This window comes from Rhineura floridana, chromosome 7, assembly GCF_030035675.1.
Source record: "Rhineura floridana isolate rRhiFlo1 chromosome 7, rRhiFlo1.hap2, whole genome shotgun sequence".
Lineage (NCBI taxonomy): Eukaryota > Metazoa > Chordata > Lepidosauria > Squamata > Rhineuridae > Rhineura > Rhineura floridana.
This window is the reverse complement of record NC_084486.1, coordinates 23,812,697-23,838,652: the sequence shown is the minus strand read 5'-3', so window position 1 is coordinate 23,838,652 and position 25,956 is coordinate 23,812,697. Positions and strand designations below refer to the sequence as shown.

The following is a 25,956-nucleotide window of genomic DNA, read 5'->3' as shown; positions in this document are numbered from 1 at the left end:
CCATTACCCCCCACCCCAGCTATAGGCCTGCCTTTGTCCCTGGCCAGACCTTTGCAGGCTATTTTATGGCTTCTGCCCATCCACATTCTTTTCCTGGAATGCTATTTCTGAATGCTAATCAGCCTCCCCCCCCCTTGCTAAGGTGCACTTGTTCCACCTAGTGCATGACATCATTCATTCCTTGCTCTAGTCACATTGACATTACCTCTGGCTGTTTTTCTCTATAAGCTATTGATCCATTGATGTCACCAGAGGACCTGGTAAACACCCTTCCCAATCAAGATATGTTAGGGGTTGGGGGGGGTAAGGCTAGGTAATGTGACTCTCTATTCTTTCTAAAGCATGAATTAAAACACACTACAGACACACATTGGGAGGGATGTCTGGGGATGCATTGTAGCCCAAGTAACATGTGGTCAGTGCCATTTAAGGCACTTTGAAATGACTTGAACTCTGGGAAACTGAGAAACCATGGCTGCAATCCTGTATTCACTTACCTGGGAGTAAGGCCCATTGAACTAAATGGCGGTTACTTTTTTAGTAGATACTGTACATATCTATGATTGTGCTGTGAAATATGTATGGGCCTTGTAGATTTATACCAGGGATGGGAAACCTGTGACTACAGCTGCCATCATCCATGATGCTAGCTGAGACTGATGGGAGTTGGAGTCCAACAACACCTAGAGGACCACATTATTATTTTATAATCACCTTCCATTCATATGTCTCAAGGTGATAAACACAGTATAAAATATTTTTTTAAAAAACCAGCATGAGATAAAGAAAGTTTGCTCTTTAGATAGATTTGGAACAACATTATTTCCTTGTAGGTTTTGGATTCTAAATGAGAACCAGACATTCCAAAGAGTGGTTGCTTTCTTCTGTGTAGAGGGAGAAAGAGAGAGCATGTTTTTTAAACTTAAAAAGTGGGGTGGGGAGAAAGGATATTGCAAATGGTAAGCTAGTGTGGTGTAGTGGTTAGAATGTTGGACTAGGACCTAGGAGACCAGGGTTCAAATCCCTGCTCAGCCATGTAGCTCACTGGGTGATCTTGGACCAGTCGCTGCCTCTCAGCCTAACCTACCTCACAGGGTTGTTGTGAGGATTAAATGAGGAGGGGGAGAACCATGTACACCACCTTGAGCTTTTCAAACCTCTATCTATGCTTACATGCTGTCTCACTACACAAGACCAATAAGTGAATATTTTGGTTTTAAAACAGATACTTGAGGTGTCCCAAGTTCAGAGAGGGCAGAAAGAAAGAAAAATTAAGTAATAATTAAATACTTAAATATTATTAATTAAGCCCCCTTTTGGATGGCAGTAGCTAATAATTACAATTGTTATGATCTCTTTTAAATATTAGCTTGAGAATCTGCTAAGGGTTCAAAGTCTAGGAGGTTAGCAAGAACACACATGTGGACCAATATCCTCCACTTTCTTCTACTTTACTCTCTGCTTTCCCCCTCACTGTTTTCTTTCACACACACCCTGCTCACCCTGATGCACTGCTGTAGGATGGTGTTATAAGACACAGCTTTGACCAGAACCAGGTGCATTATGGGACACAAAAACAGAAAGAATGAAAAAAGTCATGCATTTTTGAAGAGATCCAGTTGTTTTCAGTTTTGCTGCTATCAGAGGAAAGGACATTTGGTGCCTTGGAAACCACAAAGCAAACAAAACCTATGCTTTGCGTGGCTCTAAAACTCAGAGCAGGTGTTCAAGAAGTCTGTTTAGTTCCTCCATTTAAAATAAGATAATCTGTCAGAAGGATGGTTGATTAAACTGTTACATCCCCTCTCTAATTTCAACCCCTGCCTGAATTGACAGGAGTATGCATCAAGCTCAGCAGAATGCAGATGATCATCAGCAGAGACACTCACTTCACCTAATATATGTGGGTCACCCATACTGGATCAGGGTAAAGAAGGAATTTAAGTGGGCTTCATTTTCTAAAAAAAAAATCAATATTTTTCAGAAAAGCAGATGCATGTTTTGCACCACGTGAAGGCCACCACTCCAGCTCACCTGACCCATAATAACAACTGCCTGTTTTTCTAAATCTTTGTAGATGTTGATAAGCTATGCAAAGGCTGTCCTTTACCATGAGGCACAGGCATTGCCACTAGAGCAGCAGAGAAGCTGCAACGAAGCAGCAGCATGGAGGGATAAGGCTATCAGTGGCTACTAGCCACAATGGCTATGTGCTACCTCCACAGTCTGAGCCCGTATGCCTCTGCATACCAGTTTATTTATTTATTTATTTATTTTATTACATTTTTAGACCGCCCTATAGCAATAAGCTCCCAGGGCGGTGTACAGCATAATAAAACAGGTTAAAATACAAGTGGATACAATACACAATAAAACATAATTAAAAATTTTCAATTTTAAATTCAAATTTTAAAATTTTTAAAATTTTTAAAATGCCTGGGCGAAGAGGTAGGTCTTTACCTGGCGCCGAAAAGATAACAAAGAAGGCGCCAGGCGTATCTCATCAGGGAGGGCGTTCCATAGTTCGGGGGCCACCACTGAGAAGGCCCTAGCTCTAGTTATCGTTCTCCATGCCTCCCTATGCATTGGGACACGGAGAAGGGCCTTCGACGTCGAGCGCAGCGACCGGGTAGGTACATAGCGGGAGAGGCGTTCTGCCAGGTATTGCGGTCCGATGCCGTTAAGGGCTTTATAGGTAAGAACCAACACTTTGAATCTGGCCCGGAAACATATTGGTAGCCAGTGCAGCTGGGCCAGGACAGGTGTTATATGATCAATTTTTTTTGTCCCAGTAAGAACTCTGGCCGCAGCATTCTGCACCAGCTGAAGTTTCCGAACCGTCTTCAGAGGTAACCCTACGTAGAGTGCATTACAGTAGTCCAATCTAGAGGTTACCAGAGCATGGATAACTGTGGCAAGGTTCTCCTTATCCAGATAGGGTCGTAGTTGGGCTACCAGCCGAAGCTGGTAGAACGCATTCCGTGCCACCGAGGCTACTTGAGCCTCCAGTGACAGGAGCGGATCTAATAAGACCCCCAAACTACGGACCTGCTCCTTTAGGTGGAGTGTAACCCCATCTAGGGCAGGTCGGACATCAACCATCTGGGCAGAGAGCCCCCCCACCAACAGTATCTCAGTCTTGTCAGGATTGAGTCTCAGTTTATTAGCTCTCATCCAGTCCATTATCGCGGCCAGGCAGTGGTTTAGTACATTAACAGCCTCACCTGAAGAAGATGAAAAGGAGAAGTAGAGCTGCGTATCATCAGCATATTGCTGGAAACGCACTCCAAATCTCCTAATGACCTCGCCCAGCGGCTTCATATAGATATTAAAGAGCATGGGGGACAGAACTGAACCCTGTGGGACCCCATATTGGAGTACCCAGGGACTCGAGTAATGCTCCCCAAGCACCACCTTCTGGAGACGATTCTCGAGGTAGGAGCACAGCCACTGCCAAGCAGTGCCTCCAACTCCCAAGTCCGCAAGTCGCCCCAGAAGGATACCATGGTCGATGGTATCAAAAGCCGCTGAGAGATCAAGGAGAACCAACAGAGTTACACTCCCTCTGTCTTTCTCCCGACAGAGGTCATCATACAGGGCGACCAAGGCTGTTTCTGTACCAAACCCCGGCTGAAAGCCCAATTGACATGGATCCAGATAATCAGTTTCATCCAAGAGAGCCTGGACCTGGTGAGCGACCACACGCTCTAAAACCTTGCCCAGGAACGGAACATTTGCTACCGGTCTATAGTTGTCAAGATTTTCAGGGTCCAAGGAGGGTTTCTTTAGGAGCGGTCTCACCACCGCCTGTTTCAGGCAGGGTGGTACCACTCCCTCTCGTAAAGAGGCATTGATCACCTCCTTGGCCCATCCGGCTGTTCCGTTCCTGCTAGCTTTTATTAGCCATGAGGGGCAAGGATCCAGAGCAGTTGCTGGGAATCAGTGGTAGGGAGAGTGCTGATTGCTCTGGTCCTGCTTGCGATCTTCCCGTAGGCATCTGTTTAGCCCCTGTGAGAATGCTTGACTAGATGGGCCTTTGGTCTAACCCAGCAGGTCTCTTATGTTCTTCTATAATGCTACCATCACTATGACTGCTGCTACCACTAGTGGCCACTGTAGCTCTTGTTTGTGCCAGCTCCACACACTCAGTTCCCACATTTTTAAAAATAAATGAAGGTTTTTTATGTATTAAATTTCTCACCAGCCCTTCATCAACTGACAATCCCAGGGTGGGTTACATTATAGAAATGTAAAACAATGCCATTAAATTCATATACAGGAATACCCCACATTAACATACGCAATGGGACTGGAGCATGTATGTAAAGTGAAAAGCACTACTTTTTATCACTGATCAATGCATGTACTGCACTGCGATAGTCACATACGGGCATAACTGATGTAAATAACGCATTTATAACTAAAATAACATAAAATAAAATAAACAAAGGGTAAGCTTACCTTTAATGTCAGCTGGCAGATGCGAAATGGATGAACGAAAATTAACATGTATTGTAGGAAGGATGAAGGAGAGGGCACCTTCATCAGACAGTTTAATCATTTTAAGCTTCATATCTAAGGTAATAGATTTACGACTTTTCTTTGTATCTGCCATTATGTACTGTAATACTGTACAGTACTGTACTACTGTACTGAAGGCAAGGGAAAACAATACCAATACACACACACACACCCCACACACGCTATTGGTAGTCACAAGCCAGCAGTGGCAAAAGCCAGAACTAATGATGGGCAGAGACAGAGAGAAAAGTATTCAATTAAAGCAGGAAAGGAAGATGGGACAATGGAGAGGTATAAAATGAAATCAGCAGGATCTAAAGATTTCTTTTTATCACAATCAATTAAAGCAGGAAAGGAAGATGGGACAATGGGGGACAATGGAGAGGTATAAAATGGGACAATGGAGAGGTATAAAATGAAATCGGGATCTACAGTACTGTAAAGAGCACGAGGTGCCCCCCACACACACACTGTTGCCAATCACCTAAGCCGGGGCAGGCAGAGCTCCGATCGCTGTTAAGTACAGTAGTAAAGAACTTAAATGTACTGTAAAGAGTACTGTACTTAAATGAGAACCTTCAGGCCAGGAGTCGCTCAGATCGCTCTGATTGCTACGGGAGACAACTCTTCGCAATGCACGTGGCATGTGGAACGCAAGTTCAGGCGTTCCGTCAGTGTCCGTAATTGCGAAGTGCACGTACGTTAAGTGGGGTATGGTGGAGTATGGAGCATGTCCGTAATTGCGAGGGTCCATTACATGAAGGTACGTAAATTGGGGTATTCCTGTAAAGAACAGCCTTTTCCCTTTCACATATTGTATATATATTAGGGGTAGGAGAGAAATTCAATTCAGTTCACATTGAAAGCTGAATCTATCAAATTCACACTTTCAGAACCAATATGAGAACAAACACAGCCCTCCTCTGAAATTCACTTTTATCAGAATTTTGCAATGCAGTTCTCCAACCAACCAATGTCTACAAACATACATATATTAAGGGAAGTGTACATAACAAAGAATAGATTAGTGAAAATAACAGTGGATAGCAGGGGCAAGATTATCATGGTCTATGCATGTTAATGATTGTTTGGTTGAGAAACTCGAATTGTGAGATAATTTTGACAAATAATATTCAGCAACGAATAATCTTGTTCAATTCCCTGGTCAAATGATGACCAGGGAAATAGTAGTGAGTTACTGAGAAAATACAAAAAGTGTTGTGATATATTAGAGAGTTAGGATGGTTCTAGATAATTTTTTCCAAGAGTTATAATCCCCAGACATGTGGGAAAAATTCAATTCATAGAATCATAGAGTTGGAAGGGGCCTATAAGACCATCAAGTCCAACCCCCTGCTCAATGCAGGAATCCAAATTAAAGCATACCCGACATGTAGCTGTCCAGCTGCCTCTTGAATGCCTCCAGTGTTGGACAGCCCACCACCTCCCTAGGTAATTGGGTCCATTGTTGTACTGCTCTAACAGTCAGGAAGTTTTTCCTGTATGTTCAGTCAAAATCTGGCTTCCTATAACTTGAGCCCATTATTCCGTGTCTTGCACTCTGGGATGATCGAGAAGATATCCTGGCCCTCTTCTGCATGGCAACCTTTCGAGTACTTGAAGAGTGCTATCATATCTCCCCTCAGTCTTCTCTTCTCCAAGCTAAACATGCCCAATTCTTTCAGTCTCTCCTCATAAGGCTTTGTTTCCAGTCCCCTGATCATCCTTGTTGCCCTCCTCTGAACCTGTTCCAGTTTGTCTGCATCCTTCTTAAAGTGTGGTGCCCAGAACTGGATGCAGTACTCAAGATGAGACCTAACCAGTGCTGAATAGAGGGGAACCAATATGCAACTTGGAAACTACTGTTAATGCAGTCTAAAATAGCATTTCCTTTTTTGCAGCCACATCACACTGTTGGCTCATGTTCAGCTTGTGATCAATAATAATCCCAAGGTCCTTCTTGCATGTAGTGTTGCAGAGCCAAATATCCTCCACCTTATAACTTTCCTAGGTCTGGAACTTTGCACTTATCCCTGTAAATTTTCATTTTGTTGTCTTCAGCCCAATGCTCCATCCTAATTCAGTTCACATTTTAAGCTATGTTTATCAAATTTGCACTTTCTGAAAAAATATGAGAATTGAAACACAGCTATCCTCCAAAATTTGCAGTTATCTGAATTTTGCAATGCAGTTCTCCAACCAAATTATGTTTACAAAAATGTATATATTGGGGGGGAAACATGCATAAAGTGAATATTAGTGAAAATAACATACAATATTATGTTATTATAAATTAGTATAAATTGCTTGCAAAAATGTGTACATTAGTCAAAAACTGCATACAAAATATGTTTACTAGAAGTTCCCACAAAATGATGAAGAAGTTTCATGTTTTTCATAAGAAATCAAAAATTGCTGCAGAAATATGGAGAACTGAATTTAATATTGGAAGGATGTATCAATTTTGGTTCTTCCAGTTTCTGATTTTTCTGATATTAAATTCAGTTCTCCATATTTCTGCAGCAATCTGCAATTTCCTCATGAAAATTCTTCAGCATTTCGGGACAATTTTCTCCTAAGAAACACATTTTTGTATAAGTTTGACTAATGCACACATTTTTGCAAGCGATATAACCTAAAATAATGCATATTTATATGATATTCACTAATATATTCATTTTATCATACTTCCCCCAATATAAGCATTTTTGTAAACATTGTTTGATTGAAGAACTGCATTGCAAACTTCGGATGAGTGTGAATTTCAAAGGATGGCTGTGTCTGGGTTCTCATATCGTTTTGGAAAGTGTGAATATGATAGATTTGGCTTCAAATGCCAACTGAGTTGAATTTCTCCCCCATCCCTACCTCCACCAGACCATTTTCACCTGCTCCCCAGGTGAGTTTTGAAACAGGAATACTGGAAGGGGGAGAATTGTCAGGGGAACCATAAATGCCCCCCTTCATATTCCAGTTACCTTAAACCCACATTTTGGAACACACACACTTGCAGCTCTACCCTTTAACTGTATTAGTGGATACATTGAAAAACATAATGTTTGAAGTGACTATCAGAGGCAGATGGTGATAGAAAAGTTGATAGTGAGCCAGTGGTCGGTAAAGGTCGAATCCAGAGAGATCGGTGGCCAGGGATTTGTGGAAGGCTTATTCTAGTTCTATTGCAAGTATACTGCATGCAAGTTCCATAATGGGCCAGGTCATTCCAGATCAATGTCAAAGTCACATGTGAGTACAAAAGGAAGAAGCAGGAGTGCTTGCAGCTGAGTCATCAATCTGCTGTCAAGCCTCTTTGCTTCTTGGCATGCTATGTAGAAGGAGGAGGAGGAAGAGGAGAAGGAGGAGGCCCCATTATATCAAGCTCTGTCTATGGAGCTGCCATTTTCCCTCCTTAGTCCTGGGAGGCTCTGACCAAAGTGGGAAATAAACCTTTTTTTTAAAAAAAAAAACCCTGAGACTATAGGAAAAGAATAGTATATGATGAAAAGCTAATCTGGAAAAATGGAGAATCTGGATAATGACAGTACCCTGAACTGCAGCTTCATTAGCTATTTGATGGGTTTTGAAACAGGAGAGATTCAAATTGCTGTATAAGGACATCTACATTTTGCTAACCTTTGAAGACTGTGTGGATTGTTCAACTGTTATCTCCCAAATGCAGCAATAGTAGCTGGCAGGGTGGGGTGGAGCCATGGAGCTGCCCGCCTGAAACTAGTGTCACTGCAGCTTACCTGGATGGGGCAGGATGGTGGCAAGTGCAGAGGCACTGCTGGAGCCATCAGTTGTGTCTCCATAGCCTTGATTTTTCCATTGCTCCATCCAGATAAGCAGCAACATCAATGTCAGTTGGTAGCTATTGGCTAAATTGGCAGGCACTAGTCACAGGGTTTTGTCCGTTGTAGTGTGTTGGGCTCTTTGATCTTGGCCATCAAAATGGCTTGGGAAAAATTGTCTTTTAATTACAGCATGGAATCTGGAATGGTCAATTTAAAGCAGAATTTTCATCCAAAATTAATCCCATTTAATTAATCCAATTTAAAATGGGACCCATTCTGAATTGGTGAGGCTTGTAGGCTCCATCATACACTGGACAATGCCAATGGAAGAATGATGGAGAGATCTCTTTGCAGCCTGGGCCCCCAAGAGCCCACCCCATGGTCCCTCCTTTTCCCAAGGCAGGTGTGGAAGAAAGGGCTCCTGATGGCTGCAGGTGCCAGCTCAGAATGCTGCCATAAAAGGTGGGATGTAAATTGCCAGATAATTAAAAGTAAACAAATCAGCATGCATGCAGATGGCAGGGTCCAGGCTCTGAAACCTGGTGTCCTGCTACAGTGGTTCCTGTAAGCCTTTGTCATTGTCTGCCTGGTCCCCATGTTTTTCTGACCCATTTCCTCAAGGATCATTTTACAGGTTCACAAGAGTTGGAAGGTGCCTCAAATGTCATCTAGTCACTCCCCGATGCAGGAATCTCCATCTTCCTCCTCAGCCAATGGGGACTGTCTTCTTTTCTCATAGTACTATTGATGGCCTTTCCTCCCCCACCACTCCATGGTATATTTAACACATTGGTTTTCACATTTTCTCACGTGACCAATAGATAGCATGCTATATATGAGGATGGACGGAGCAGTCAGATAATATAATTTCTGCCATGCTTCCAAACATGTTTCTGGAGATACTATATACCATTTTATATACTGGTTACTGAATATAATTATTCATTTTTGCTAATATTCTGCATGTTTTTGATTCTCTGAGTTATCCCTGTTTCTCCTTCTGAAAGGCCTTTCTGGAGTGGTGAGTGTGATGTTCCTATATTAATGTATATATAGTAAGTGTTGTTTTAGAAGATACATGGTAAGTGGAGTGAAAGAGGAGGAGTGAATGGGCAGTAGAATGCGAGATGATTGGCTGAGTGTTTAAAATGGCTGAATGTATAAAAGGAAGAGTGAGAGTGGAATCTGGGGGGGAGAACAGAAAGAGTGGATTGCTTGGTGGGGTTTGAGAGAGTTGTTTGCCAGGAGAGAGTGGAGAAGGAGGGACGTGGAGTTCGGATTAGTATTGAGTAAAACCATAAGCTTATGTGCCTTAAGAAGAAATCTTGTTAATCTTGTTAGCTTTGTTATCTGTAATAAATACTTAATTTGGTTTACCAAAGGCCTGATCCTTGGCTGGGGTTTCACAGACCAGAAGGGAGGGTAAGGTAATGACCAAGGCTGAAGGGGAACTGTAACAAATGGTGGCAGCGGTGAAGAGAATAACAATACCAGTATTCAGAGTCTCTGGGAATACTAGTATTGGGACGTTACTGGTGGTTGCCTAGCAGGGGGATCTGTTGAGATCTGTGCTAGAGCGGATAGGTAAACCATAAGAGAGTGCGGTCCGGACTGGTGGAGTCCCTGGTGGTGCCTAGAGACAGGCAGTAACCATGAGCAGGTAGGAACCTGACAGGGAGAGCCAGGGAAGGACGCATCACATGTGGTGGCAGTAGCGGTGGGATACGAACAACAGAGTATCCAGATATGAACCAAAGAGAGTCCCAAAGACACGTGGTGACAAAGGAGACTACGTCACAGGTGTTGGCTGTAGCAGTGAGATACGAATACTAGACAATCCCTAATAGTTGTGTGGCAAACAGAAATAACAAAACAAGATTACTTGTGAGAGTGACTGGCAAAGAGTGTGTGGCAAAGAGTGAGTGAACTCAAACACCATGGCTGAATACATAAAAATGAAAAGAGAGGAGCTGGTGGAGAAGTGCATAACATTCAATTTACCTCACGAGGGTAAAGGGGTAGATGAATTGAGGGTAGCACTTATAGGATTTGCTACTGCCCAGCAAAAACAACCTGTCAGAGAAGAGACCCCAGAAGGATATTTAAGCAATCCCGCTTATATAGAGTACTTGAGAGAGAAGTTAAGATGGGAGGCTGAGGAAAAAGACAAGCAGAGGGAGTTGGAAGCTGAGAGATTGAGGATGGAAGCTGATGGGAAAGACAAACAGCGAGAGTTGGAAGCTGAGAGATTGAGGATGGAAGCTGAGAAAATGAGATTGGGGTTTGAGGAGAGGGAGAAGCAACAAGCAGTGGATGCCAAATTACAAGTAGAAAAGTTAAAATTTGAAAGAGAGAAGTTTCATTCTGATGAAACAAGAAAAGACAGAGATGGAGCAAAAATAAAAATTACTCCAAAGGACTTTGCTGTCTATGAGCCTGGTCAAGATCCTCAAATTTACCTCAGCACCTTTGAAAAAGCAGCTCAGTTGTGGGGGCTACCTGAAGATAAATACATGCAGTATTTATCAAACCTGATTAAAGGGGAATTGGCTGAGGTATACCAATATTTCCCCTCAGACAAGCCCGTCACCTATGCTGAGTTTAAAGAGGCAGTATACAAAAGGTTCAGACTGAGACCTACTTTAGAAAATTATTCAGAAACTGTCAGATCCAAGCAGGGAGGTCTTTTGTGGAACTGGGAGCAAAATTGATGGATATATTTGGAAAGTGGATGAGTAGTGCCAAAGCTCAGTCAGTAGAAGAGGTGAAAAGCCTCATGATACTGGATCAATTATTCCATCAGTTACCACCAGAAATAAGGCTCCTGGTCAAAGACCGTTCCCCTACATCTGTGCAGGAGGCCGCAGAGATGGCGGATCACTTTGCCTCCAATAGAACTGGCTGGGTGGGGAAAACATCAAGAGAGTTTAAACCCAGACCATATAGTGCTGGCAGAAGGGATGTGGTACCACAGCGTGTGAGTCCTCCATTAAAATCTTTTTTTTTTACAATAATTTTTATTCAAATTTTCATAAAACATACAAAACAAAATCATAAAACATTCAAAGACAAAAAACAAAACAAAAATGATTAAGCAAAAAAATAAAATACTGACTTCCCATTTGTCACAGATCAAATCAGTTATAGGTCTACAATATATAACAATCCTGTCTCTTAAATTATATTATAAAATCACTTTCCTCCAGTAGTTATCTTAATTAATCATCAAATCTCATAAACATTACTTTATTCTTTCCACAAAAGTCAAAGAGAGGTTTCAATTCTTTAAGAAATATATCTATCAATTTTTCTCCAAATAAACATTTCGATTAATCCATCTCATCAAAATCTGTTAGGTCCAATAATTTCAATAGCCATTATTCCATTATCCCTATTAATTTCATCTTCCATCTTCAATAGTCCTATTAAGTCCAGTAATTTCAGTGTCCAATCTTCCATTATCAGTATTCCATAATAATCTTGCTGTCATAGCCATAGTCATATAATAAGAGTCTGATGGGAATTTCCTCTATCCCAAATATTTTCTTGCCATCCATTCTGAATAAGTTGCTGAAGTACTGTTGTAAAGTCATATCTCTGTTCTTCTTTTTTACAAAATGCACTGGCTCATCTCTTGAGAGTTTTTCCATTGTCACATGGCTGCAGTTAATTCCATAGATTTTCACTATATCAAACTCCATCACGTCATTCCAGTCCAGAAGATTATCCAAGCCATTGATAACTTTATCTCTAATATCTTCATTAATTTCTTCAGAGATAACGTTAAATTCCAAACAGTAGATTTTATTTCTAATATCCATAAACTCCAGATCTTTTTCCAATTCCACATTTGTTCCAATCTCCAGGGCTTGTACCTTCCCTTTATTTTTTCTTTTCTCATCTCTGATCTCATTCTCCTCTCTCACAGGATCCCCTATTTCTTTAAGCTCCTGCGTCATTTTGCTCCTCCATTAAAATCTGAAGGGCACAGGACACCCCAGAGTGGATCTGTGTACCCTAAAAGTGAGGAGAAATTATGCTACAAATGTGGTAGACCGGGGCACCTACGTTTTCAATGTGAGGTTGCCAACCCCATTAGTAATCCTGCTCAGACAAGGGCAGTGAAAACAGAGCCCAAGGCTTTAGAAACAGCGAAAAAGGTTCAGTTCTGCCAGATAAACTGGACAGAAGTAACAGACCTTGATTCAAGTCTGAGAGAGGAAGTGAGTGTACAAGGGGCAAATTATTGGGCATTGCTTGATACTGGTGCCGCTCAGACGTTACTGAGGCCAGATTTAATAAAATCTGAAGAAATATTACCTCAGGAAACAGTGACTATCCAAGGAGTGAGGGGTCAACCAGAGAGTTTGCCTGTGGCCCTAGTGAAAATGGAATGGAGAGGCCGAAAGGGCCAATATAAAGTTGGTATTAATGCCCAGCAACAAGAACCAGTAATACTGTTATGGGGGCACAGGGGAAAATATATGTAGTGACCAGACAGCAAATTGGCAGAGAAAAAGAAGCCATATTAAGGGGGGCTGAAACAAACAGGGTGGAATCTGTTAACCAGCCTCAGGTCACCATAACAACCACTATTAGGCCTGGTGAAGGAGACAGACTGTATCAAGTGGTCTCTGGGGAAGAAGCAGATCAATTCAGGGAAGAGCTGCATAAAGATATAAGTTTGAAGCAGATAAAGGAACAAGCCCTGACCCAACAGATTCCTTTCACTGACAAACTGAGGAATCAAGTTGTGTGTGAGAATGGGATTTTATATAGACTGTGGTTGCCTGCTGAGAGAAAGGATGAATGTGAACCAGTGAAGCAATTGATAGTACCTAGCAAATACAGAACCAAAATTAATGGAGTTTTGAAGGGCATGATGGGATGCTTCTTGTTTGCACACAGAGAAGTCCCTCAAGAGTCAACAGGCTTCTCACCCTTTGAACTAATGTTTACTACAAAAGTGAGGGGACCTTTGGAACTGCTAAAAAATTCATGGGAAAGAACTCTGGGAGAGTACAAAACTTCTGTAGTAGATTTTGTATTGGAATTCCGCAATAAATTAACATCAATGATGGAAGTAGTGAAAGAGAATTTGAGTCATGCACAGGAGAAGCAAAGTTACTGGTATGACAGAACAGCCAGAGAACGTGTGTATGATGTGGGAGATATGGTTATGGAGTTCATACCCAGGAAACATGACAAATTACAGGCTAACTGGGAAGGACCATATACCATCAGAGAAAGGCTTGACACAGTGACATATGTAATCACCACAGGCCAATTAAACAAAAGCAAAGTGGTTCATGTAAATATGTTAAAGCCTTACCATACCAGGGATGCAAAGGTGTTGCAAGTTACCTTATTCCCTGAGGGAAGTGGGCCTGAACTTCCAGATTTGGTACAGGAAAGCAAAGACAGAGGAGGGGTAGATCAAGTGGAATGGTCAGAGGAGGTGAAGGAGGAAGTAAAAGAAGAGATTCTGAGAGTTTTGAAAACCTATAGGAATCTCTTTAGCAACAAACCTGGCCGAACCAGTATAGTTATACATTCCTTTTTTTTTCTTCACTTAATTTTTATTCTAATTTTCAAAACCAAAATAATACAAAAAGAAAACAACACAAATCAATAACTAATACAATACAAAAAAAATACATATATATAAAAATATTGACTTCCGATTTGTCATAGTTCAGCTATAAATCTATAATATATAACAAACCTATCTCTTAATAGATTATAAAATCACCTTCAGCGGTTATCTTAGTTGGTTTCAAATCTCATTAACATCATATCATTTTAATCTTCCACAAAAAGTCAAAGAGAAGTTTCCAATCCTTGAGATATATGTCAATCAATTTTTTTTTCTAAATAAACATGTCAATTAATCCAACTCATCAAATCTACTGAGTCCAGTAGTTTCAAACGGCTCTTCTGTCATTATCCATATTGGGTCCATCTTCCATCTTTACGCACCCAAAAATCTTGCTGTCATAGTCATATAATAAAAGTCTGATAGGAATTTCCTCCATCACAGATATTTTCTTACCATCAAATCCAAATGTAACACTGAAGTATTGTTTCAAAGCCACATCTCTGCTCCTCTTTTCCACATGATACACTAGTACATTTCTTGAAGGTTTTTCCATTGACACAAAACAGGGATTAATTCTATTAACTTTCTCCATTTCAAGTTCCACGAAATCCTTCCAGTCCAGGAATTTTTTTGAACCGATAATATCTTTATCTCCAATCTCTTCAATTCCTTCAGAGACAGCGCTGTATTCCAAACTGTAATATTTATCTCCAGGATCCGTCACAACCAGGAAATCCAAATCTTTTTTCATGTCCATATTTAAGCCAATCTCCATAGATTGAACCTTGCCTTTAATTTCTCTTTCATCCTTTTTTTGTTTTCCAGATCTATCTTTATTCTCCTTTCTCATAGAATCCTGAGTTTCTTTCAGCTCCTGTCTCATTTCATGAAATTCAGTTCTCCATGCTTGTCTATTTATTTATTTATTTATTTATTTATTAAATTTATATACCGCCCGACTAGCAATAGCTCTCTGGGCGGTGAACATAAAATAGCATAAAAATACAATGAATAACAAAATAATACTAAAATACAATCATCAATCCAATACAATAAACATTTTAAAAAGTAAATCAGTGTAACTTAAAATGCTTCAGAGAATAGGAAGGTTTTGACCTGGTGCCGGAAGGAGAGTAGAGTCGGCGCCAGGTGTACTTCCTCGGGGAGACTGTTCCATAGTTCGGGGGCCACCACTGAGAAGGCCCTAGATCTTGTCATCACCCTCCAGGCCTCCCTGTGAGTTGGAACCCAGAGGAGGGCCTTCGTAGCAGAACGTAGTGCATGGGCCGGTTCATATCGGAAGAGGCGTTCCGCAAGGTATCGTGGTCCCGCACCGTATAAGGCTTTATAGGTTAATACCAACACTTTGAATCTAGCCCGGAAACATATTGGCAACCAGTGCAAGCTGGCCAGAACAGGTGTTATATGCTCGGACCACTTGGTCCTTGTCAGCAATCTGGCCACCGCATTTTGCACTAGTTGTAGCTTCCGAACTGTCTTCAAAGGTAGCCCTACGTAAAGCGCATTACAGTAATCCAAACATGAGGTTACCAGAGCATGTACCACTGATGTAAGGTCCTCTTTACTCAAATAGGGACGTAGCTGGGCTACCAACTGAAGTTGGTAAAACGCATTCCTAACCACCGAGGCTACTTGAGCCTCAAGTGAGAGGGAAGAGTCTAAAAAGACTCCCAGACTACGAACCCGGTCCTTTAGGGGGAGTGTAACCCCGTCCAGGACAGGGTATATATCCACCATCCGATCAGAGAACCCGTCCACCAACAGCATCTCAGTCTTGTCTGGATTGAGCTTCAGTTTGTTAACTCTCATCCAGTCCATTGTCCATTGTCTCATCTATTATTTCTCAGTTCTTGTTTTATTGAGTTAATCCCATCCATTATTTTCTGAAGCATGTCTAGAAATAAAGTCCCTTCTTGTACATCCATGATCTTCTTAATTGCCATTCTTAAAACCAAAAGAACAAAACTCCTTCAATTTTCAATGTCCCAAGCAAAGAGCAGTTTATTTCTTTATCCAGTTACAAAGGAGTTAATCTTTCCAACCAACTAACGTCACACGCTAGACAGTCCTTATCTCTTAAATGTCCAAAAGTGCAAAAACAGCTTTTAGTTCACAGCGTTCAAATAACTAGTAGCAGAGAGAATGAGCAGATTCGTCAACACCAACAACAAAAAAAGTAGATCAGAAAAAATAGTCCCTTATATATATTACACAAAAGTCTTGTAAATCAAAAAGATTTCTTATCTCTCCCAATCAGAAAGCTCTCATCCGTTGTAATCTTTAAAACGCAATTTTCCATGTCAGCTTTTTGCAATAATAATAATAAAAAAAGATAAGCTATTTATATTTTCTTCCCCCTTAGTTCCGTAAATAAAGAAGGAAAGTCTTACCTCATCTAGGTTATCTTAATTGCTGTTACTTTGACAAATCTCTTTAGCTATATAGATAAGAAAATGATAAATGTAGACAGGAGGTTTGCCTGCTAGTCCGTTAAAAAAAAAACGGGTCACTTATCCAGCTGAGCTAGCATAAAATCCTCGCTCTGTCTGAACTGCTGGAAGACAGACAATTCTGACGAATTCCAGGCTCCAACAATCAAAACAAAACTATGTGGCAGATCTCACGCTTCTTCCTTATCCAGAAGAAATCATCCCCAGTCAGAAAAAACCCTTCTGACTGAATTTAAAACTGGATAAGTTTCATCCAAGACGGGAGCCCGTCTCAGAGGCAGCACAGGCGGAGGGATCCTCCTGGGAAGTCGCCTATAGTTATACATTCCATTGATACTGGAGATCATGCCCCAATCAGATCTATTCCGTACCGTGTGAATGGGAAAGTTTTGAATGAGATCAAAAAGGAGGTAGAAGATATGCTGGAACTAGGAGTGATCAGGGAATCCATCAGTCCCTGGGCCTCAAGTATTGTCCTGGTTCCGAAAAAGGATGGAACAACAAGGTTTTGCATTGATTATCGGCTAATCAATAAAATTACTGTCCCAGATGTGTATCCTATGCCTAGGGTAGACGCAATGTTAGAGTTATTGGGGGCAGCAACCATTATCTCTACACTAGATCTCTGTAAAGGATTTTGGCAAATGGAACTAGACGAGCAATCCAGAGCCAAAACTGCCTTCAGTACACCAGATGGGTTATATGAGTTTGTGACCTTACCCATGGGACTAAGGAACTCACCAAGTTCATTTCAGAGGCTAATCAATACTGTGTTGCGAGGCATGTCAGATTTTGCAGTGGCCTATATCGATGACGTGGCCATTTTTAGCAAGTCGGTGCCTGAGCATGTCCAACACCTGACAACAGTATTGGAGGCCTTAAGAAAAGCAGGCCTCACAATAAAAGCTAAGAAATGCCAGTTTGGACTGAAGGAAGTAATCTATTTAGGACATAAGGTGGGGAGTGGGAAAATCACCCCCTTATGGAGCAAGGTGGAGGCAATACAAGCGTGGCCGATCCCCTTAACCAAAAAACAAGTAAGGGCATTTCTGGGTGTGGCTGGATTTTATAGGAAGTTTGTGAGAAATTTTGGGGCAATAGCAACCCCCTTGCATGAATTAACAAAGAAGAAGTGTTCTGAGCGTGTGGTATGGACGGATGAATGTCAGAAGGCTTTTGATCTACTGAAGCAAGCCTTGTGCCAAGGACCTATATTAATAGCACCAGACTATGAGAAACCATTCATCGTGGCTACAGATGCGTCGGACCTGGTGCTGGGAGTCGTCTTGCTACAGGAGAGAGAAGGCACCAGACATCCAGTGGCGTACCTGAGTCGCAAGCTGACGCCGAGGGAGAAAAACTATTCGTCGGTCCAGAAGGAGTGCCTAGCGGTCGTGTGGGGACTGAACAAGCTGCGCCCATACGTGTGGGGACGAAGATTCACAGTGACTATGGATCATCGGGCCTTGTTATGGTTGCAGACTATGAAAAACCATAACACTATGCTGCAGAGGTGGTCCTGGGCCCTACAGGACTATCAAGTGGACTTCCAGTTCATAAAAGGCAAGGACAATGTACTGGCCGATGGACTTTCCAGGCAAGTGGCTGGGACTGCAGTGACGTGACCAGACAGAGGAACAAACAAAGACATTTTCCCCATAGAGACTTTTATTTGTTAACGCGACGTATAAATCCTGGAACAGGAATAATACTCTGCTGTTGTTTAAGGGGGGGGAAATGTGATGTTCCTATATTAATGTATATATGGTAAGTGTTGTTGTTTTAGAAGATACATGGTAAGTGGAGTGAAAGAGGAGGAGTGAATGGGCAGTAGAATGCGAGATGATTGGCTGAGTGTTTAAAATGGCTGAATGTATAAAAGGAAGAGTGAGAGTGGAATCTGGGGGGGAGAAGAGAAAGAGTGGATTGCTTGGTGGGGTTTGCCAGGAGAGAGTGGAGAAGGAGGGAGGTGGAGTTCGGATTAGTATTGAGTAAAACCATATGCTTATGTGCCTTAAGAAGAAATCTTGTTAGCTTTGTTATCTGTAATAAATACTTAATTTGGTTTACCAAAGGCCTGATCCTTGGCTGAGGTTTCACAGACCAGAAGGGAGGGTAAGGTAATGACCAAGGCTGAAGGGGAACTGTAACAAATGGTGGCAGCGGTGAAGAGAATAACAATACCAGTATTCAGAGTCTCTGGGAATACTAGTATTGGGACGTTACTGGTGGTTGCCTAGCAAGGGGATCTGTTGAGATCTGTGCTAGAGCGGATAGGTAAACCATAAGAGAGTGCGGTCCGGACTGGTGGAGTCCCTGGTGGTGCCTAGAGACAGGCAGTAACCACGAGCAGGTAGGAACCTGACAGGGAGAGCCAGGGAAGGACGCATCACAGTGAGCTACGGCTGAATTTTTTTTTTAAGTGTTTTGAAGAATCAACCGGGAAAGAACCCATCCCTAAATGTTACCCTCCCTTTAGAAGCTGTATAAGAGAGTGTCACTCTTTTTTCTTGCTTTGTGGGACCATCACAGCCACTGAATTACAGTAGTAGCTATTGCACCAAACCCCACTCTCATCTCAGATCTATTTGAGTCTTAGCAACCAACACATGCCACCTTAAAGAAAGAAATGAGTGCCATGCTTGATCACAGGTACATGCAAAGATGAGCAACAATTAGCACAGCTGCTTTCTGAAAACACACCTGATTGGCATTGTGCAGGGCTTAGAGAGGCAAATTCCAAGGAAATTGAGGAAAACAAAATAAATTAAAAATCTGGTTCACTGTGCAATAGCTCAGCCAATCCCATGCCCCCAATGTTATACGCACTTGGTAGGCATCTCGCTAGTAATCAATAATAGTGATCCAAAAGGTTTTGTTTAAGTGTTCCTTTAAGTGAAAAGCCATTCAAATAATTTGATTTTCCCCCTCCACGAATAGATGCCTTCCTGATCCATTAAAGTCAATTGGAGTTTTGCCATTCAATTCAACGGGGCATAGGCTGCATCCAAATTAATTAACGTCTGAGAGTAAAATTTATTTATTTATTTATTAGATTTATACCCTGCCCTTCCCAATAGGAGCCCAGGTCAGCAAAATAACCATGAAACTGGAGATTGTTTTTCAATTAATTTTAAATTAAAAAAGAAGACAAGGGTGTTTTGTATGTAGATTTTCCTTCCCATTTAGACTGGGGGGGATGTTTATTTCAGCTTCATATTAAAAACGGTTTCATTTTCTTTGACTAGAAATGTGTGTATGTGTATAGCGGGAGTCAATACACACTTTGGATGCATGCCAGCTTCACGGTTTTGGAGCAATCAGGCAGGGCGCGCTTAATAGGCAGCACCCTTGTCCACTTATCCTGGAATTTACAAAAAGAGCTTTTTCTAACTATCTTGGATATTCCCATGAATATATCTAAATAGCCAGGGACCGGCATTTTTCAAGAACCACTCCCAATCTGAGTCAGCCCAGTACCTTTTTTTCAACTTTGCAGGTTCTCCTTCAAATCCTGCTGTAATGCACATGTGGATGTTCTGTTCAGGATTATAGAGAAAGGATATTGCTGCACACGTCCAGAAGAGAGCTGAAGCAGTCTCCATTATGGGCAGGACATCTATCCTGACAAAGGAAGATAGGCATGTCGGTTACACTACCACTGAAAGTGAATGAGTGCCCAGGAGAGGTCCTACTCAGTTATGGTACCCAGGATATGGAATGGCCTCCCAAGAAATGGCACGCCTTGCACATTCTCTGACTGGTTTTAGGTGGCAATGAAGACAGTTGTCTTGAAGTGGTTTTATTTAAACCTTTTTAGAATCCTGATTTTATTACTGTGTATTATGCAGGTATTAAAACCACTGTTTTATGACCTGCTTAAACTGGGATGCTTCACAGTTGTATGTTCATCACTTGATGACTGCAACATCAGGTGATGATTTGCATGTGCAAATAGGTCATCATACATATAGCAGCACAAGTAAAACACTAGTATCACGCTTTGCTTTTCACTGGACTCATTTCACATATCCAGTTGCAATTATCAAATGTGCACTACTTAACTGAAGAGAAATCAAGTGTCTGTACTAAGCAAACAAAAAAACAACATGGATATTCTCAGCCTTCCCCAATGGACTGAATGTATTTGACTGGGACAGAAACAGGTTAAGGGGGAAAAACAGGTTAAGGGGGAAAGAAATTTGCCTGCCCACCAGAAAACAGGTTTAAAGTTGATTATTCAAAGTGAGACAATTTTTGTTATTCATCCAACCTGGCATATGACCTTTAAACGGTTCCCTCCAGGTGTCTTGCAGGAAACATTTTGTCAGTTAAATGTGGCTTCTCCCGTAAAATAGAAGTGAGGTAAGGGTCTGGCTCCAGATGAAAACCCAGTGGAGACAGCACCAGAGAGGGACATACCTGCCCAAGTATGCAGTTAAAAAGCACCCTTGTTTGGTAAGTGAAAATACGGAACAGGAATATGACTCCTGGCAGCTGACAGGGTCCATTTTCACTAGTCAAAGGCTTTCCAAATCTGTTTCATGCAAAAGCAGTAATCTCCCCCCCCCCGCCTCTCTCCAAAAGCAAGTCTTGCTTGGCTGTGAGGGTGGGGAGATTAACAGTGCAAGCCTACACAAAAGTCATTCCCACTGAGTTCAATGGAACTTCCTCCCAGGTAAGAGGATATTCCTCAAACTCACAAACCCTCCTATAAATACCATGGTTCCTGATGTAAGCCTTCTTTGTGGGACTTAGAATAATGCAATACAAACAGATTCAGTCTGAAAGGAAATTATTCAAATTAATACATCTGTCTTAAGCAATTATTCTATTTCATTGAGGTCCCTGTGGCCTTGTCCCACCCCCTAAAACCTTCTGCTGTCCTAAATGCTGCCCCTTAGGCCTGGAACTCCCTTTCTGGAACATCACCTCTCTCTCTTACTGAAAATTCAGTCTCAAAATCCACATTTTCTATAAGCCACAACAAATCAAAACCTAGTTATCTGTAATTAGCATAGGAACATAGGAAGCTGCCATACACCGAGTCAGGCCATTGGTCCATCAAGCTCAGTATTGTCTACTCTGACTGGTACTCGATCTCCAGGGCTGCAGACAGTAGTGTTTCCAGGCCCTACCTGGAGATGCCAGGGATTGAACCTGGGATTTTCTGTGTGCAAAACAGATGCTTTACTACTGAGCAATGGCCCTTCTCTATCTCTTGCTCTTCCCATCTTGTGCTTTGTCTCCTCCTGTGCCAAAACTAAAATGGCAAACTCCCTGGATTAAGGACTACTCTATCGTTGTAATATCACTCTGTAAAGTATCATGAACATTGATGGCCCTGCACCTAATAATAAATACAATATTTAAAAGTACCGAAAACTCAAGGAAACTGACTTTTTGAGACACTTAAGTATAAGATGATCAAAATCCATAAGCAAAAGTTGCCACTCATTTTTAGAAAAGGCCATCTTGAATATTTTCTTTTCCTTCCCTATTATAGTCAAGACATGAGACCTACTGAACTATGTAAGGAAGTTTCAGGAGGAAGACAAGGACATCTTTCCACTTTCTCCACCTCTCTGTAACCCTCAGCCCCTCCATATACCTATAAAATATTCCGGTTTTAGAATGGAAGCCCTATAGTACCATACAGCATAGTAGGGGTGGGTCAGGGTTGGTTGGATAGGAAAAAAAGTGTCCTCCTGCTCTTCCCCGCTCATGAACACACACACAGGCCTGAACTCCACGACAAGTATCTTGTTCCAGGCTGGCTGAAGGCAAAGACCAGAGCACTTCTTTTATAGGCTGAGGATTAGGGAGGTGGTTCACTTGTTGATGCCAATTTGGATCTCATTTCACATAAATGGCAGGTGGTTAGTTTGTGTTCATTCATTTTCCATTATCTTCTGCTTCTAAGATTGGGGTTTTTTTCCCTCAAGAAAAATAACGTTATTGTTAACGTTCTGTCTACTAATGTTTTCCTCCTTTCCACTCGTTTTGGTATTCAAATATAAATGAGGCTTGTAATGGCCCGTCAAATAGATCTCTTGCCTCATGCTGTCTGTCTGAGGGTAAACTAAATCTCCCTACCCCCCACAATTAAATGAATTCAACTGAATGTACAGCTGAATTTATTTTCAGCTATGTGATGCAATTTTGAAAGTTGAAAACTGAAACTCTACTGAGTACAACCTTTTGCCCATCCTTTTAGCCCATCTCGACTGTAATTTATATTGAACTTTCTCTCAGGGCAGCCTACCGAATGCTATCATATGTACAATAATCAGTGGGTTTTTTTTAAAAAAAATATTCCTTCTCACCCCTGCCCCCCCATGCCTTGTGCTCCTGAGGAGGGTTTTCATTTCACAGTCTATATAAAACTTAGACCTGGTCCTACATAGAATCTGTCAGAATTTTTTTAATGCAACTTGTTTATTTTAAACATGTATATTTGCTTGCTGGTCTATGATCGTAATAAAGTTATTTGATTTTTGAATCTCCTTGTTTTTAATGTGGGGGCTACATTGAAAAATCCCAGTTCTACGTGTGTTAGTGGTCTGGTATTTTGATATGAACAGCATTCTGTGAATGCTGTAAAAAAAACCTTTGCATGCATGTGAGAAGAGCCAATCCCACAACATATCTAGAATAGGGATAGTGAATATTAATTACTATCATCACCTAATTGACACAGAAGTTAAAGAGAATACACCCTTCAGCATTTTAGATTGAAGTCACATGCAATCCTATAATCAGTGCAATCCTATAATCAGTGACAGGCAAATGCCAGAGGTTTTTCACTAGGCTTATGTGAAAGATCCAACCATGTGGGGCAGAGCTTGGAAAAGTTACTTTTTTGAACTACAACTCCCATCAGCCCAATCCAGTGGCCATGCTGGCTGGGGCTGATGGGAGTTGTAGTTCAAAAAAGTAACTTTTCCAAGCTCTGATGTGGGGTTATACTGCTGTATGTGGCCTGGTTCATACATCATGCTAAGCCAAAATACAGCTTAGAGCAGGGACAGAAGCATGTGGCTTCCTGGGGAAGAGATTGCAGCTGCTTTGCTCCTCCTTGGTCGTTCTGCTGCTTCACTGTGCTGATTTGCATAATGTGTCATCTGAACCTGAGCTCATGGTGTAGCATTCTCCAGAATGATTATGAGCTGTAGCCAAGCTTTGCCCTATTGTTTACAGCTCATGGTTTGTCTGGTAGAGCTAAACCATGGTCCTGGGTCCAGCATATCTTAGCTCAGTACAGTGGAGCAGCAGAAAGATCAAGGAGGAGCAAAGTTGTGATCTCCTCTCTGGGAGTCTGCACACTCACACCCTCATGCTAAGCCATGGTTTGACTTAGCATGACATGTAAACTAGCTTATATGTATTTATGGTGGGTGGGTGGGAGCAGGAATTTACGCTACAGCTTAGTGCTTAAAATCATCACAACACAGTATAGCTATAAGAGGAATAGATAGTGTAAGATCAGAGGCTCCACGTGGTCAGTTGCTGCACTCAGGCAGCTCCCCTCTGAGCAGTCCCGAAGTGTGAATCTGCTCTTGAATTCTTTGAAAAAATGAGTGAAAAATCCATCTGGTAGCAAAAGAAGAGCTGGGAATATGGAAGCGATTAACCAAGTCCCAAAGATTATTATATATAGGAAAAACAAGATCCTCCAGAGTTGGTTTCCTAGACAATAAATTGCACTTAAAGCAAAATATGTTAAGAGCAGGAAGAAACACAGAGTTCAAGGCCAGTGCAACTGAAAGGCCTCTGGGAGATCCTGTGCTGCAGTCTATCATTTAAGCTGTAACGATGCATAGCAGCTGCTTGATGAAACATCACTCAGGATATTTCAACTGGCACTCAATTTAGTTTCAATGGAGAAAGGTAAAGTCTGTCATACCGCAGCGTTTGCTAGCTCAGAACTCAAAATGTGTGAGGGAGAGAACATGAAAGAAAGAACTGTGCATTATGGAGCCTGGAACAACAACAAAAATTCAGGATGCAAGCCCTTTGAACTGCCTTGGAGGAGTAATACTGTGAAGTGACACATGGCCCACCAGTGGGAAGGCTTCAGTGAGAGGCATGGTGGAGACGGTCAACATCAGACAGACAACAAAAGGCCTGATAGCCAGAACTGAGATCAGAAGCTAAAGAGAAGGTCCGATCATGTTAATTTTTTCTATCGAGCCCCTTCTCTGTGTATCCCTACCATCAGAGCTCTACAAGAGCCTTGTTTAGGTTCCATGAGAAATTTCATGCTTCTAATCCCTTATGTTTTGAAGCCTGATTTTTGGATAAAGATATCTCCCATTAAAGATGAGGGGATCTTTTTCAGCAGTGAGTTAGATATAAAGATAGCATAATTCAAGAGTTAGTGTAGTTGGTATGGCGTAATGCATACATACATTCGGCTCAAGATTATGCACCCTGTTAAGTCTTAGTTTTTTCTCTTACTCCTACAGAACAAACTGGACTAGGGACCTTCATAGGCATTCTCTGTCCACCACCATTAACTTGTTACACAATCCTCTGCCAGCTGCTTGGTCTGCAACATTTATTTACACACAGAATAACCAATCCTGGGAAGAATTATTATGGGCCAATCAAATATGATGACTGTATGATAGCTAGGACTTGAAGATTGCTCTTAGGCGTTTTATGTCTCACCAGATTATATGAGAGGAGCAGGACTAGAGCACATCAATGCAAGACCTTTCTCCTGCAGATGGGGCAGGAGAAGCTGGACATATGTTGGCAATATTATTCATTCTGCATTACAAACTCTCTTGTAATGCACTTTTTTTCCCTGCTTGCTTAATAGGGGAATAGGGAATATAAGTCCAATTGATTTCTATTTGATTTCTGCATAATGTAGGAGGCTTCATTTGAACTCTGTAAGAGAACACTAGTAATGGGCTTCTGTGAAACCAGCTATTCCCCCATGACTTTACCTGTCTCAGGCTTCTCAATCTCTTACCTTATTCTTTTCAAACATATTCCAAATTTCCTGAGACTCATTAGTTTCTCTCACCCTGTGTGATGGAAGAGAAAAAGCACCTGGAACAGTTCACAGAGCTGTCAAAGCAGCAGGGGGAGTGGGGGGGGGGGAGAGAGAGAGAGAGAGAGAGAGAGAGAGAGAGAAGTAATTCTGGTTTTGTTTTAACAGCTGGATCATCTCTTCAATAAAGTTAATCACCCCAAACTAGACCAGCTGCAGTGAAAACCCTGGTTTTGGCTAGGGTTCTCCATGCCCATGATTCTTAATCTGGGACATGCAAAAGCCAAAGACAACATTCTCCAATGGATCCAGGATGTTGATTTTCAAGGCCATCTGATGTTAGTCACCAAATTTAGATACAATGCAAGACCATTCTTACCTGCCCCTTACTTAAACACTCTGACTATACCTAAATTCCGAAGAGCCTTTACATTGGTCAGGTTTAACACCTTGCCCTCGGCACTTCTGGAGGGCAGATATATATATAAAAAACCTATAATGAGAGACTATGCCCTTGTGGTGGTGGGGTGGTAGAAACGGTGGAACATGTGCTACTACATTGTCTAT

At 41.7% G+C, this 25,956-nt stretch overlaps 1 long non-coding RNA gene across 2 annotated transcripts in view; it reads right to left on the bottom strand.

Annotated features, from left to right (window-relative positions):
• The window catches only part of LOC133388348 (uncharacterized), a 112,207-nt gene that overhangs the window by 19,523 nt on the left and 66,728 nt on the right, over nucleotides 1-25,956 (bottom strand). For both annotated transcript variants that reach the window (XR_009763752.1, XR_009763751.1), the window contains exons 2-3: nucleotides 25,369-25,466; nucleotides 19,866-20,009 (exon numbers count right to left, since the gene is read on the bottom strand). This is a non-coding gene — a long non-coding RNA (uncharacterized LOC133388348). The remainder of the gene's footprint in view (nucleotides 1-19,865; nucleotides 20,010-25,368; nucleotides 25,467-25,956) is intronic.